At 42.4% G+C, this 10,113-nt stretch overlaps 1 long non-coding RNA gene across 12 annotated transcripts; it reads left to right on the forward strand.

Moving 5' to 3' along the window:
* Positions 1 to 365: 365 nt before the first annotated feature.
* On the forward strand, positions 366 to 7,910 carry LOC127300023 (uncharacterized). Of its 12 annotated transcripts, none has more exons than XR_007850846.2 (9): positions 366 to 773; positions 918 to 1,007; positions 1,125 to 1,192; positions 1,292 to 1,547; positions 2,635 to 2,779; positions 2,875 to 3,014; positions 3,842 to 3,906; positions 4,912 to 5,722; positions 7,462 to 7,910. It is a non-coding gene; the product is annotated as an uncharacterized lncRNA (long non-coding RNA). The 12 variants fall into 12 exon arrangements; XR_007850842.2 differs by having other exon boundaries at positions 4,912 to 5,528; positions 5,657 to 7,910; XR_007850854.2 differs by having other exon boundaries at positions 4,912 to 5,412; positions 5,657 to 7,910.
* The last annotated feature ends 2,203 nt before the right edge of the window (positions 7,911 to 10,113 follow it).

Genomic DNA, 10,113 nt, shown 5'->3' on the forward strand with positions numbered 1-10,113 from the left:
CTTGTGCACAAATTTGCATTGAAATTCTAAAAAGCAATAAATATAACATGACTATGATACTACTTCATGATACTAACCACTATAGAGATAGTATCATACACAATTATCATATGCATGATACTAGTACATGATACTTACTTACCACTATGACCAGCCTAATATGACATGATGAAAAACCGAGCATCTCACGGTATGATTGCTGCACCCTCATGGAGCTCTCACAGCGCTTTGGATTTTCGGCCGTCCGATCGAGCTGACGTGGCGCGATCTCGGCCGGCCGTTCCGTCCAGGGCGCTGAGGCCCTTGCGCGAACCCACCTTTTATCCATGGGTCGCGAAAAGCCCCGTTCGGCCCGGTGTCTGGCTAGCCTCCACCAATTGCCACGCCCCCAATCGCTCCCCAATCCCCACTCCTCTGCCCGTCTCCTCCCCTTCCTCTCCCCTCGCGCCCCCATCCCGCCGCCACCTCCATCTCCTGCGCCTCTCTCCCGATCACCTCCTGCGCGGGCGACGGGCGGCGCGGCCGACATCGGCGCCAGCGACGAGGGCAGCGCGGGCGACCTCCGCAGGAGCCGACATGGCGGGGCGGCTTGGGGAGGAGGAGGAGGAGGAGGTCAAGCGCGCAGAGGAGCGAGGGAGGACGCCGGCCGCCAGAGGAACGACCACGATGATGTCCAGTGGGAGGGCCGCAACGACCTGCTCTACTTCGACCTCGACCCCGAGCGAAGCGACGAGGTACTCGGTCCTCCTCCTGACCACGAGCACCAAACTGAGGTACAGGTCGTATTCTCTCTCAACCTCTCTCAATCAATCAGTCTCTCTCTCTCTATCTCTCCCTCTCTCAATCGATCAATCTCTCCCTCTCTCGTCTTGGCATGTTATCAACCCATCCAGATCTTGATGTTTTGGCCAAGTCAGGTAGAAGATTGCTCTTGTGTGGGGCTAGGTTGAAGGGGAGATGATGATGTATGGCTAGATGGTGAATCAGAGCACTCTTTGGTGCTGGAGGTAAATCCTATGTTGTTGATTTACATATTTCTGTCATATTAATTCACTTCAATGGAAATTACGTTTTGAACCATATGGCAAGATGGGATCTTTATTTCATTGACTTTCATGCTCCAGAGTTCTGAATATCAACAGTTCTAAAGATTTTCAAGATAAGGGACACCTTGTGTCTCTGAGATATGGAGGTAAAGCTTCATCACCTAACCGTGTGTTCTTCTATATTCTGGGATGCCCTTCTTATGTTTAATTTGCATTTGCAGTCATAATATTTTCCGTTGTTGCAGGTGTACATGTAAGTCTAATGCTGCTTGAGATATGACTTTTGATGTTCGTGGTGTAACCAAGCAAAAGAAGTTGGTCATAAAGAAGTGGAATTTTGATGCGCAATGGGAGAGAAGGTGGCTGGGTCAATGTAACCGTCAAATGGATTAATCCCCTTTTGTGTTGTTTTTTATTGCAAGATCTGGAGCCGAATAGATTTTTGGGGCTATGGTCGTGTTCAGAAATCCTTCTCCTCCAGCCGTCTCTGCTCCCCATTAGGTACGGCCGCCCTCCAATCTTTTCTTTCAAGTACGGGAGGTCTGGTCAGAGAGAGAAAAGAGTGAAGCGATTCCTGCAGTTTTGGACAGAGAAATATACTGGAGTTATTGTTTTGGTTTTTATTTGGCTAGAAATAAGATTGCTGAATGAAATTTAAAGATATCCACATGGGAAATAGATGGCCCTGTTATGTGAATAGTGTGCTAGAAATATTAATTATGTGTGCATTGTTTGCCGCAGTTATTACTAGCATACTAGCAGTATAAGGTAGAGGGATCCACATAATCAACATAGAGGTTAAATCGTAAAGGCGTGTTCAGTGAATCATACTAGATAAAATCATTTTTGTATGGTTAAAGTAAAGAATGAAATAGTAGAATATGCTTACTATTTTGCAACTACGGATATTCACTGAAATTACAAATAGAACTGTGTTTACTTTTATGTTGTTCATTGTATATGACACAAGACGTGGACGACTTGACAAGGTGTTCCTTATATCTTTGGTTATTTATGCACATATCTTAACCAAGCAAAGAGCTCGCCTAATGCGCGTTGACTATTTCTACAGAACCCCGGTCGCCCTTTTTTGCACTGTAAACTCTTGCCGTTGATTTTTATTTTCTCTTGCTTCGACTATATATATTGGTGCTTTTGGAGTCTGTTTGAATGTAGCTGCAGAAGGTTATGCAATTTCACCTTTCCTTTAGCTAGGAAGCTTACCTACATTTATCAAACAATATTTATCATATTTCTTGCCGCTTATTGTTAAGGATGCGTACTTTTCCTTGCATGATGTTTGTCTGGTTATTACTTAGATGACTCAATCTATCAGAGCAAAGCCACATGCGAGAAAACGGGGCAGAGATGTGGACACCTGGGTTGTTGTCGATGAAACGACCAATGAAAAGATGACGCCTCTCTCTATGTCCCCTTCTTCTCACAGGCCGCTGTCTCACCTACATGAATGCATTGGACAGATTCTGACTTTTGAGTGTGCCATTTGTGATTTCAGAATTAATGGTGTCCTTTGGTGATTTTCCATGTGCTTGTGTTTTTAAGTAATCCACCCTCTCTAACCGTGCAGGTTTATGTAGAACTACAATCATGTCTACTTACGAAAGAAAAGTGACCACTGCAGAATTTTATGGTAACCAGCCCATGTCCAGTTCTACAACCAAATGGGGATACTATGGTCGCTTGTGTTTAAGAACAGGAACCATACTGAAAAGGTGATTACCTTTGTGGTGAATTTTCACACTAAATATAGATGAATCAGGCTTTGCGAAGAAACTGTGCTGATGTTTTTCTTTTAGTGATTCTCCAGGTAGTTTGGTGGAGGAATGGACACTGTCTGATGCGGTGCTCCAATCTCGATGAGTACCATGCTGACGACAACGACACCGACACCGACACCGCCAATGACACCATCATGATCCTTGGTGACACCTGAATACGCGGATGCAGGTAAGAGATCGATCCTTTTTCATGTCCAGTTTAACTGTTCAAGATCCTTTACCCCTCACCCCAACCCCACCCTTGCCCCTGCTCGCTGTTACTGTTTTCTGTTCAAACATATTCATAGATGAGTACAAAGATTTAAGAGGTCATGGTGGTATACTGGTATGTTATATTGAAGTTTTATTACGAAAATACACATAAAACATATTTCTGAATTTCTTGTATACTTGGCCATGCATTTTGAAGGGGATAAGTTGTTGCTGACTTCTCATGTTTATTGTTTTTAAGTTTAACCTGTTGTTAACTTCATTAAAATTTAGTAGTCAAAGATAGTCATGGTAACATGATATTTCACAATGATTGTGTTGGATTTATAAATGTTTCACAATGAGCTACTTGATTTTTGCTGGAACGACACTCAATTATTTACTCTGCAAATATTTTTTTTCCACTTGTAATTGCTTTTTTCTGTAGAAAAATGATTTTTATTACAGATTAGTAACTCACATTGTGACTTATATTATTGGGCCGAATTGTGATTTAGGTATCACCTACATTATCTCCATTTGATTGCATACTAGAAACTGAAGTGACTGTACTGCATTTTAAACTGTTTGATTCATGTACAAAATATGAAATTCGGGTTGCGCATTTTATTCAGCAGCTCATGGCAAGAGTCTGTCTCTTTAATATTTATGAACTAAGTAACTACCTGACATCCGAACTTGAGATTATGTGCATCAACGTGTAATCATGTCTCATTGTTGTTTTAATGATTTCTTTATTGAGAGTGCAGATTCTTACTATTTAGCAAAATCTTCAATTGTTGACAGAGCGAGACTTGAGTGACACACTTGAGTCTGGAGATGCCACCATCGGTGATTCTTTCCATTGACAAGTGAGGACTAGATCTTTTGCCTTACCTGGTATCTAATAGAGTTATGTGGCAATGGATATCTTCATTTTTTTAGTTGCTAAAGAGCTTTCATTGTGTGCATGCAGTCTCGTGAAACCATTTTACTTTTTTTTACATATAATTATGTGTACAACTTTCGTGACAATTTTGAGGTGGCCCTAATTTATACCTCCATCATTGTCAGCGAGCGGCTAATTGGTCTGCATTATTGGTTCTTTATTTCACTTCAGTTCTGATATATTTGTAATTGAAATAGTTTGCTGCCTATATTTATAGTCTGAAGTGTTGCAGCCATCGACTCAATTAGTAATATGCAATTTTTAATGGTGTATATATACTGAATTTATAGTTTATCATACCCCATTGGGTTGTTGAAACTTTTTGGATGAGGTAATATTTTGAATATATGTGCATGTAAGGTATCCATCCTCCTATTGAATTCTCTAAATGGGTGCAATTTCAAAGACATTTCATGTCGTAATGTGGTGGAGACTCATAAGGATAAACTTTTTGTAACTTCCACTTGGTTATGAGGCTCTATGTGCTAATACGGTTAATTTGATATGGTGCACAAGCTACTCTCAGTGCATGTTGTCGTGATTAAAAGCGCGGTCAGCTGGGTATTTAAAACATGTGTGAGCAAATTATCCCTAGGTAATAGTGGAATGCATCTGGTAATTTTCAGCTATGTTAAGCACACTGAATAACTAAAGTTGATCAATTTTCTTGACTTTGGGGAGCTGGAGCTTTTATCTCTCTTAGCAATCCGTTGGTATCATTTCTCCGTTGGTCTTTCAGTCAATTCTCGGTTTCTGTCCGTATCTGGTTTTCTTAATTGCTCTCGGCTAGGTGCTAAAGTACTATCTCAAGCTAAGTTATAAGAATTGTATTATGAGGTCTAGGTAATGCGCATAATATATGTATATATAAGCTGTTCATTTTTGTGAAATACACATTTATAAAAACTTTTCATTTGTCCTGAAACAGAGAGCAGGGAAGGGTGTTGTCCACTTCAATCTTCTATTTTACTTGGACTGGTGGCTGACGCGGGAGAGAGCAGGTGGCGTTGGAGGAGGAAGAGGAGCAAGCCGAGGACGAGGCAATCGCCTCGCCGTGGTAGCAGCCGGTGGCGTGTGCGCCCACAGAAAACCGCCGCTATCATCGTCCCTCGCCGCCCAACAACGACGCAGAGAGATGGAGGAGGAGGTGGTCCTCGTCGCTCCTCGGTGCCCGGGCTTCTCCGCTGTGCACACTGCCGCCATCCTCACCCTCATGGAGCATGAGAAGCCGCCAAAACCTACCGGAGGGAAACGCCTAGGTGAGGCTCCTCTACCACATCCTATGCGCGTGCCTCTTCATGGGGCTCAAACCTGAAGGTCCTTCCTCATCTTCTCTCTTTATCTCCTTTTCTCTCTGTTTCTCTCTATCATGGGATCCCCATCTTCCTGCAGCAGCTCGGGAAGGAGGAATACAAATGTGCCTTGCTAGGTAATAATATGTTCCCTGTGATTTAGGAGGCAAAGGGATCGGTATACACCAGTTTGTCCACATCATTTATATGCTGGGCTCATTCGTGCTAGAGCCAGCCGAATGAGCTCAAATGGGTATGGCTTGGTTTTAATACGAAGCGTGAACTCCTGTGAAATTTTACTATGAAACTGTATATGTCCTTAAAATGCAATAGAATTTGCATTCATGTGATTTTTTACTCAAATATTTGTTGGCTTTGCAGTTTTCTCTATGAATCATGTACTCGAATGGAAAACCGGAGGTTTCACATTGTCTCCTTGCTTGCGAGGTACGTCTTCTTACTTCACCTATGATTGTTAGGTTGCATTCCTATTTGTTTCCTATTTGTTCATTTGTTGATTCGATTATCTCCTGTTGAGGCACCAGGCCATGGTGGCATATATATTATGGTTATGAAAATCCCCATACCTATGAATTTTATATCGTAAATTTAATTTAGAATGGATAAAAAGGTGACATACCAGGTATCGTTCATAGGTTAGTTATAAAGAAACGAAAAGAAAGCAATCATTAATCCTTATATATTCCTATCCTTTTATTCTTTTCCACCATTCTCCCCTTTTATTGTTCACGTTATGCTGGAAGAAAACTTTTCAATACAGAATAGATGATTATTATGCATATTTTGGGCTTGAAGTTCTTTTGTTTTGCCAAACCTTGGTGCATATATCCATTGGTTTGGATGTTCTCTATACCTACAATGTTTTGTCATCTGACCTCTCTCGAGTCTTGACACAGTTCATATCACACTTCCAGTTCCAGTCATGTAAATTGGTAAGTACCATTTGTAAAATGTATACAATTTATTTTTTCACCGATCCTTCAATTACTTCATTTTTCATAGCCGAGGACATATAAACTATCTAGAAGCTCCATTTAGTTTAATCATATAAACTAACCGGAAGCTCCATTTGATTTAATTATACATGTACGATTTAGAGGATTTCAGTGGCAACCTTGACCTACACAACTTGACACATACCAAGACTTGAAGCCAACTAGAGTTAGATTTTTGTGGGCACTTTGCTAAATTGATTAAGTTCCTTTGATAAGAACTGAAGCAATTCCAAGTCAGCATTAGAAATACCAGTCAGATGAGTAACTAAAATAAGCAATAGATCAAACTTCATCGTCCTTTTAAGATGGTATCTTGCATCTACAGAATAAGTTGAGTCAGAGGGTAATGCACTGGACGGGATAGTGTGCACATCAGTCCAATGGCCCATGTCATTTTTTAACCTTCCATTTGTTGATCTCCTATTCCGGAGTCAAAATTACCACTCCAGGGATGCCCTTGCAGCCAAATGTTTATTTAATAAATGATGCGTGTATTTTGTTTGGTTGACTGCGGTTGTTCATGGTCTGTAGTTGTGCATTGACCTTTCTGATTCAATGTAACAATTCAACCATGTACTTCTTAGTTTACATCGTAAGGAATTATTAAGGCAGCTCTAGAGTTTGTCATGCTCCATCATTTTGAATTATATACTGTCAGTCTTCAGCTCATGTGTTTACAGAAGAAGAACAACCATAGGTCCTTTATGTTCTTCAGTAAGTATATTGATCTATCTTCCTACATATTTTTTTAGTGAATCATTGCTGCATAATACTGGCAACATATATGGTTTGTATGAACTGATAAAAGATTGTGAAATTATCTTTCTGCTCTAGGTTAGTGTCTCAGTGAACTGCACATTAGTGTGTCGTGGAAGAGCAATGTGCTTTGCTCTAAATTTGTACGGCTGATGCTATGTGAAATATATTTCTCTACATTCTATATGTCTACTTATTTTCTGAGTACTCTACTTATTTTCCATGTTATATTAATGATGTTTAAGTGTTTTACCATCCATTTATGAGCTGATAATTTTTCCGTGTATCCAGTAAACTGAAACGGACAAGTGTTTGTGCTTCATTTGATGTTTCCTTATCAGTATGCTTAATGTAGTGTTTTCTTATCATCATATTTAATGTAGTAGTGTTTTGTTATCATCATATTTAACGTAGGTACTTAGTCCAAGGGAGTTTCCAAAATTTTGTCAAGTTAGCTTGCCACTACGAACACCGGAACTCACTCTGTGAACGTGCAATGGTGCTTCTTTGGAAACCTCATATTAGCAATGTCACTGGCTTCTTATCTGATTGCTGCAAGAAGGCTCTTTTTATAGTGTCATGTTGTTTCTAGGGAAAATCTGAGCATACTCTTCACAACATATAGAGGAAATGGCTGTTGCATGGTCTAAGGGAATTGACCCTGGTGAAATTTTTATTTCGTGTAGATGACATGCTTGCTGAAATTATAATTTTTTTTCACCGGTCGGTGAGAGTCTATACATTTAAAACAGACCAGTTCACCATTTTTTCCCATCATTTTACAAAACAATAGTACAAGTGAATTAGTGTAAGCTACTTTGTCTTAGAACAAGGCTATTTCTACTGTAATAAATTTCTCTGTTTCCTACACGGTTGCTTAATATGTTTCTCTGTTTCACACACATATGTCCCAGCACATTATTGCACATAACATCTTGCCCATTGTATTTGCTGCCTAATGAATGATTTGTATGAATGCTCAACATGGCGTTTAACCATTTGCTTATTATAAAATGTTCTACAAACCGTTCAGTACGAACGATAGGGGCGTGCGCCAAGCCAACCAGGTGATAGAGGCCATCATTGCCTCCCATGTTCTCAGGGAGAATATATTTCGATCAGCAGCTTGCATCCAGAAGATATTTATGAGAACTTAATTGCAAACTGCACTATGTCAAACACAATGATAGCCTCCTTGATCTTCAGACTCTAAAAAAACGAAGCTGCACTCTACAAATCAGTTAAATGAGAATCCACATAATACATCATTTTAAGTTGCACTATATTTATAATTAGAGACCAAACATTAAATAAAATAATTAGCACAACTGTAACAAAGAAGGGATTGTCAAAAAAAAAACTAACAAAGAAGTATACATGTTCCAGCAAAGAGAGAACAATCATGCAGCAACCAGGTTTTAAAATATATGCTAACTACCTTCCCTTCATTCGTGAATTCATGTGTTTTATCCTAATTTCATCCGATTGACCTTCTTCTATGAAACCTAAAAAATGTATTATCATCACCCGCCTGATTTTTATAATTTTCATACGAACTGTAAATTTGTACGAATTCTACGGGGTCGTGCGCCAAGGCGCACATCTAAATCTAGTAGATGCAGATGGGGGCCAGCAGCCAAGAGAGACCATGCATCAGAGGCAACGGCTCGGCTATCGATCAGTGCACGGACATTCGCACGGTCGATCTGCGTGAATAGTTGGAGCAGTGCGTGCAAGAGCAAGAACCCGTGACGGGCTAGCATAGATTAGGGCTTGCGCTAAAGTATGCATTCAGGGGCGCGAGGCAAATAGGTCAACGCCTTGAGGCTCACAGAGTGGCAGTAGACAGTAGTCATAGGAGTACGTAGACCATCATCGCTCCAGAATAGAAAGGGCCTTTACCTTTCTCATCTCTGCCCCCTAGAGAGGAGTATAGCATTGAGTATTGCCGTTAAGCTTGGTGCCATTGAAACTACTCCGTCTTCATCGTGCTCGTGCATGGGCCTAATTTGGTGGCAGCCTTTTTTTTTTCGAGAATTACGGGGGGGATTAAATTCCCCACCGCTTGTTATATTACTCGAGTTGACTTTGGCAGTCACAACATACAGTAAGAGAGAAGGGGGTACAAGGGGATTTAGAGCGTGTCATACAACATCTACATAGCAGCAAGGAGGATAGAATTCCGAAGACTATCTATACTCTCACGGTCATGGATCTTGTATCGCCAACGCCAAATCACGAGGTCGGCACCTGCCCGACGGAGCACAAGGCGTGCGGTGGAGGGCTTGGCGTTGAAAACGAGATCGTTCCTCGCCTTCCAAATCGACCATAAAATCGCTGCAATGCCAGCGCGCCAAATAGAAGAGTCCACGGCAGTCGGTGGGGCAAGGTCCCAAATGGAGAAATCGTCGCGGGGGATGGGCACCCCAAGCCTGGCCCAGACCTCCACAGAGATGGGGCAGTCGAAGAAGAGATGTCTCCCGGTCTCAGTGTCAGAACATGCCGCGCAGGAGTCGGAGGGCGCGCAGTTCTTGAAGAAGAGGTTGGCTCTCGTACTGAGCCTGTCGATGTCGGCGAGGTATGATCTTCGCGGGGAGCTTCAGCTCCCAAGCCTTGCATGCAGACGCGTCAGGGACGCGACGCGGAGAGAGCATGCGGTAGGCCTCACGAGAGCTGAACGGGGGGGTCGAAGGAGAGTCGATGAAGCGGAGATCCGGCCCGTCGACGAGATCGACAGCGTCCACATAGCCCTGGACAATGGCCAACTCATGCGTGGCGGCGGAACTCAGTCGCGGCTGTAGTGAGAAGCCCGAGGCGACGACCGTGGCCACAGTCGCATGAGGCCTGGTGACGTGGGAGAAGAGCGCCGCGAACCGCTCGGCGAGCGGTCTGCCGGGGAGCCACCTTTCGAGCCAAAAGGAGGTGGTGGTGCCACTCACTATACCGGCGCGTGTAATAGCACGGTAGAGCGGGAGGCATTCCTGCACAATTCCGTCGAGGAAGGACGGGGTAGAGGTCATGTCGCCGAGGTCGCGCCCTGAATGTTGTCGAAACCAATCTTTCCAA

The sequence above is a fragment of the Lolium perenne genome, chromosome 5 (genome assembly GCF_019359855.2).
Source record: "Lolium perenne isolate Kyuss_39 chromosome 5, Kyuss_2.0, whole genome shotgun sequence".
Classification (NCBI taxonomy): domain Eukaryota; kingdom Viridiplantae; phylum Streptophyta; class Magnoliopsida; order Poales; family Poaceae; genus Lolium; species Lolium perenne.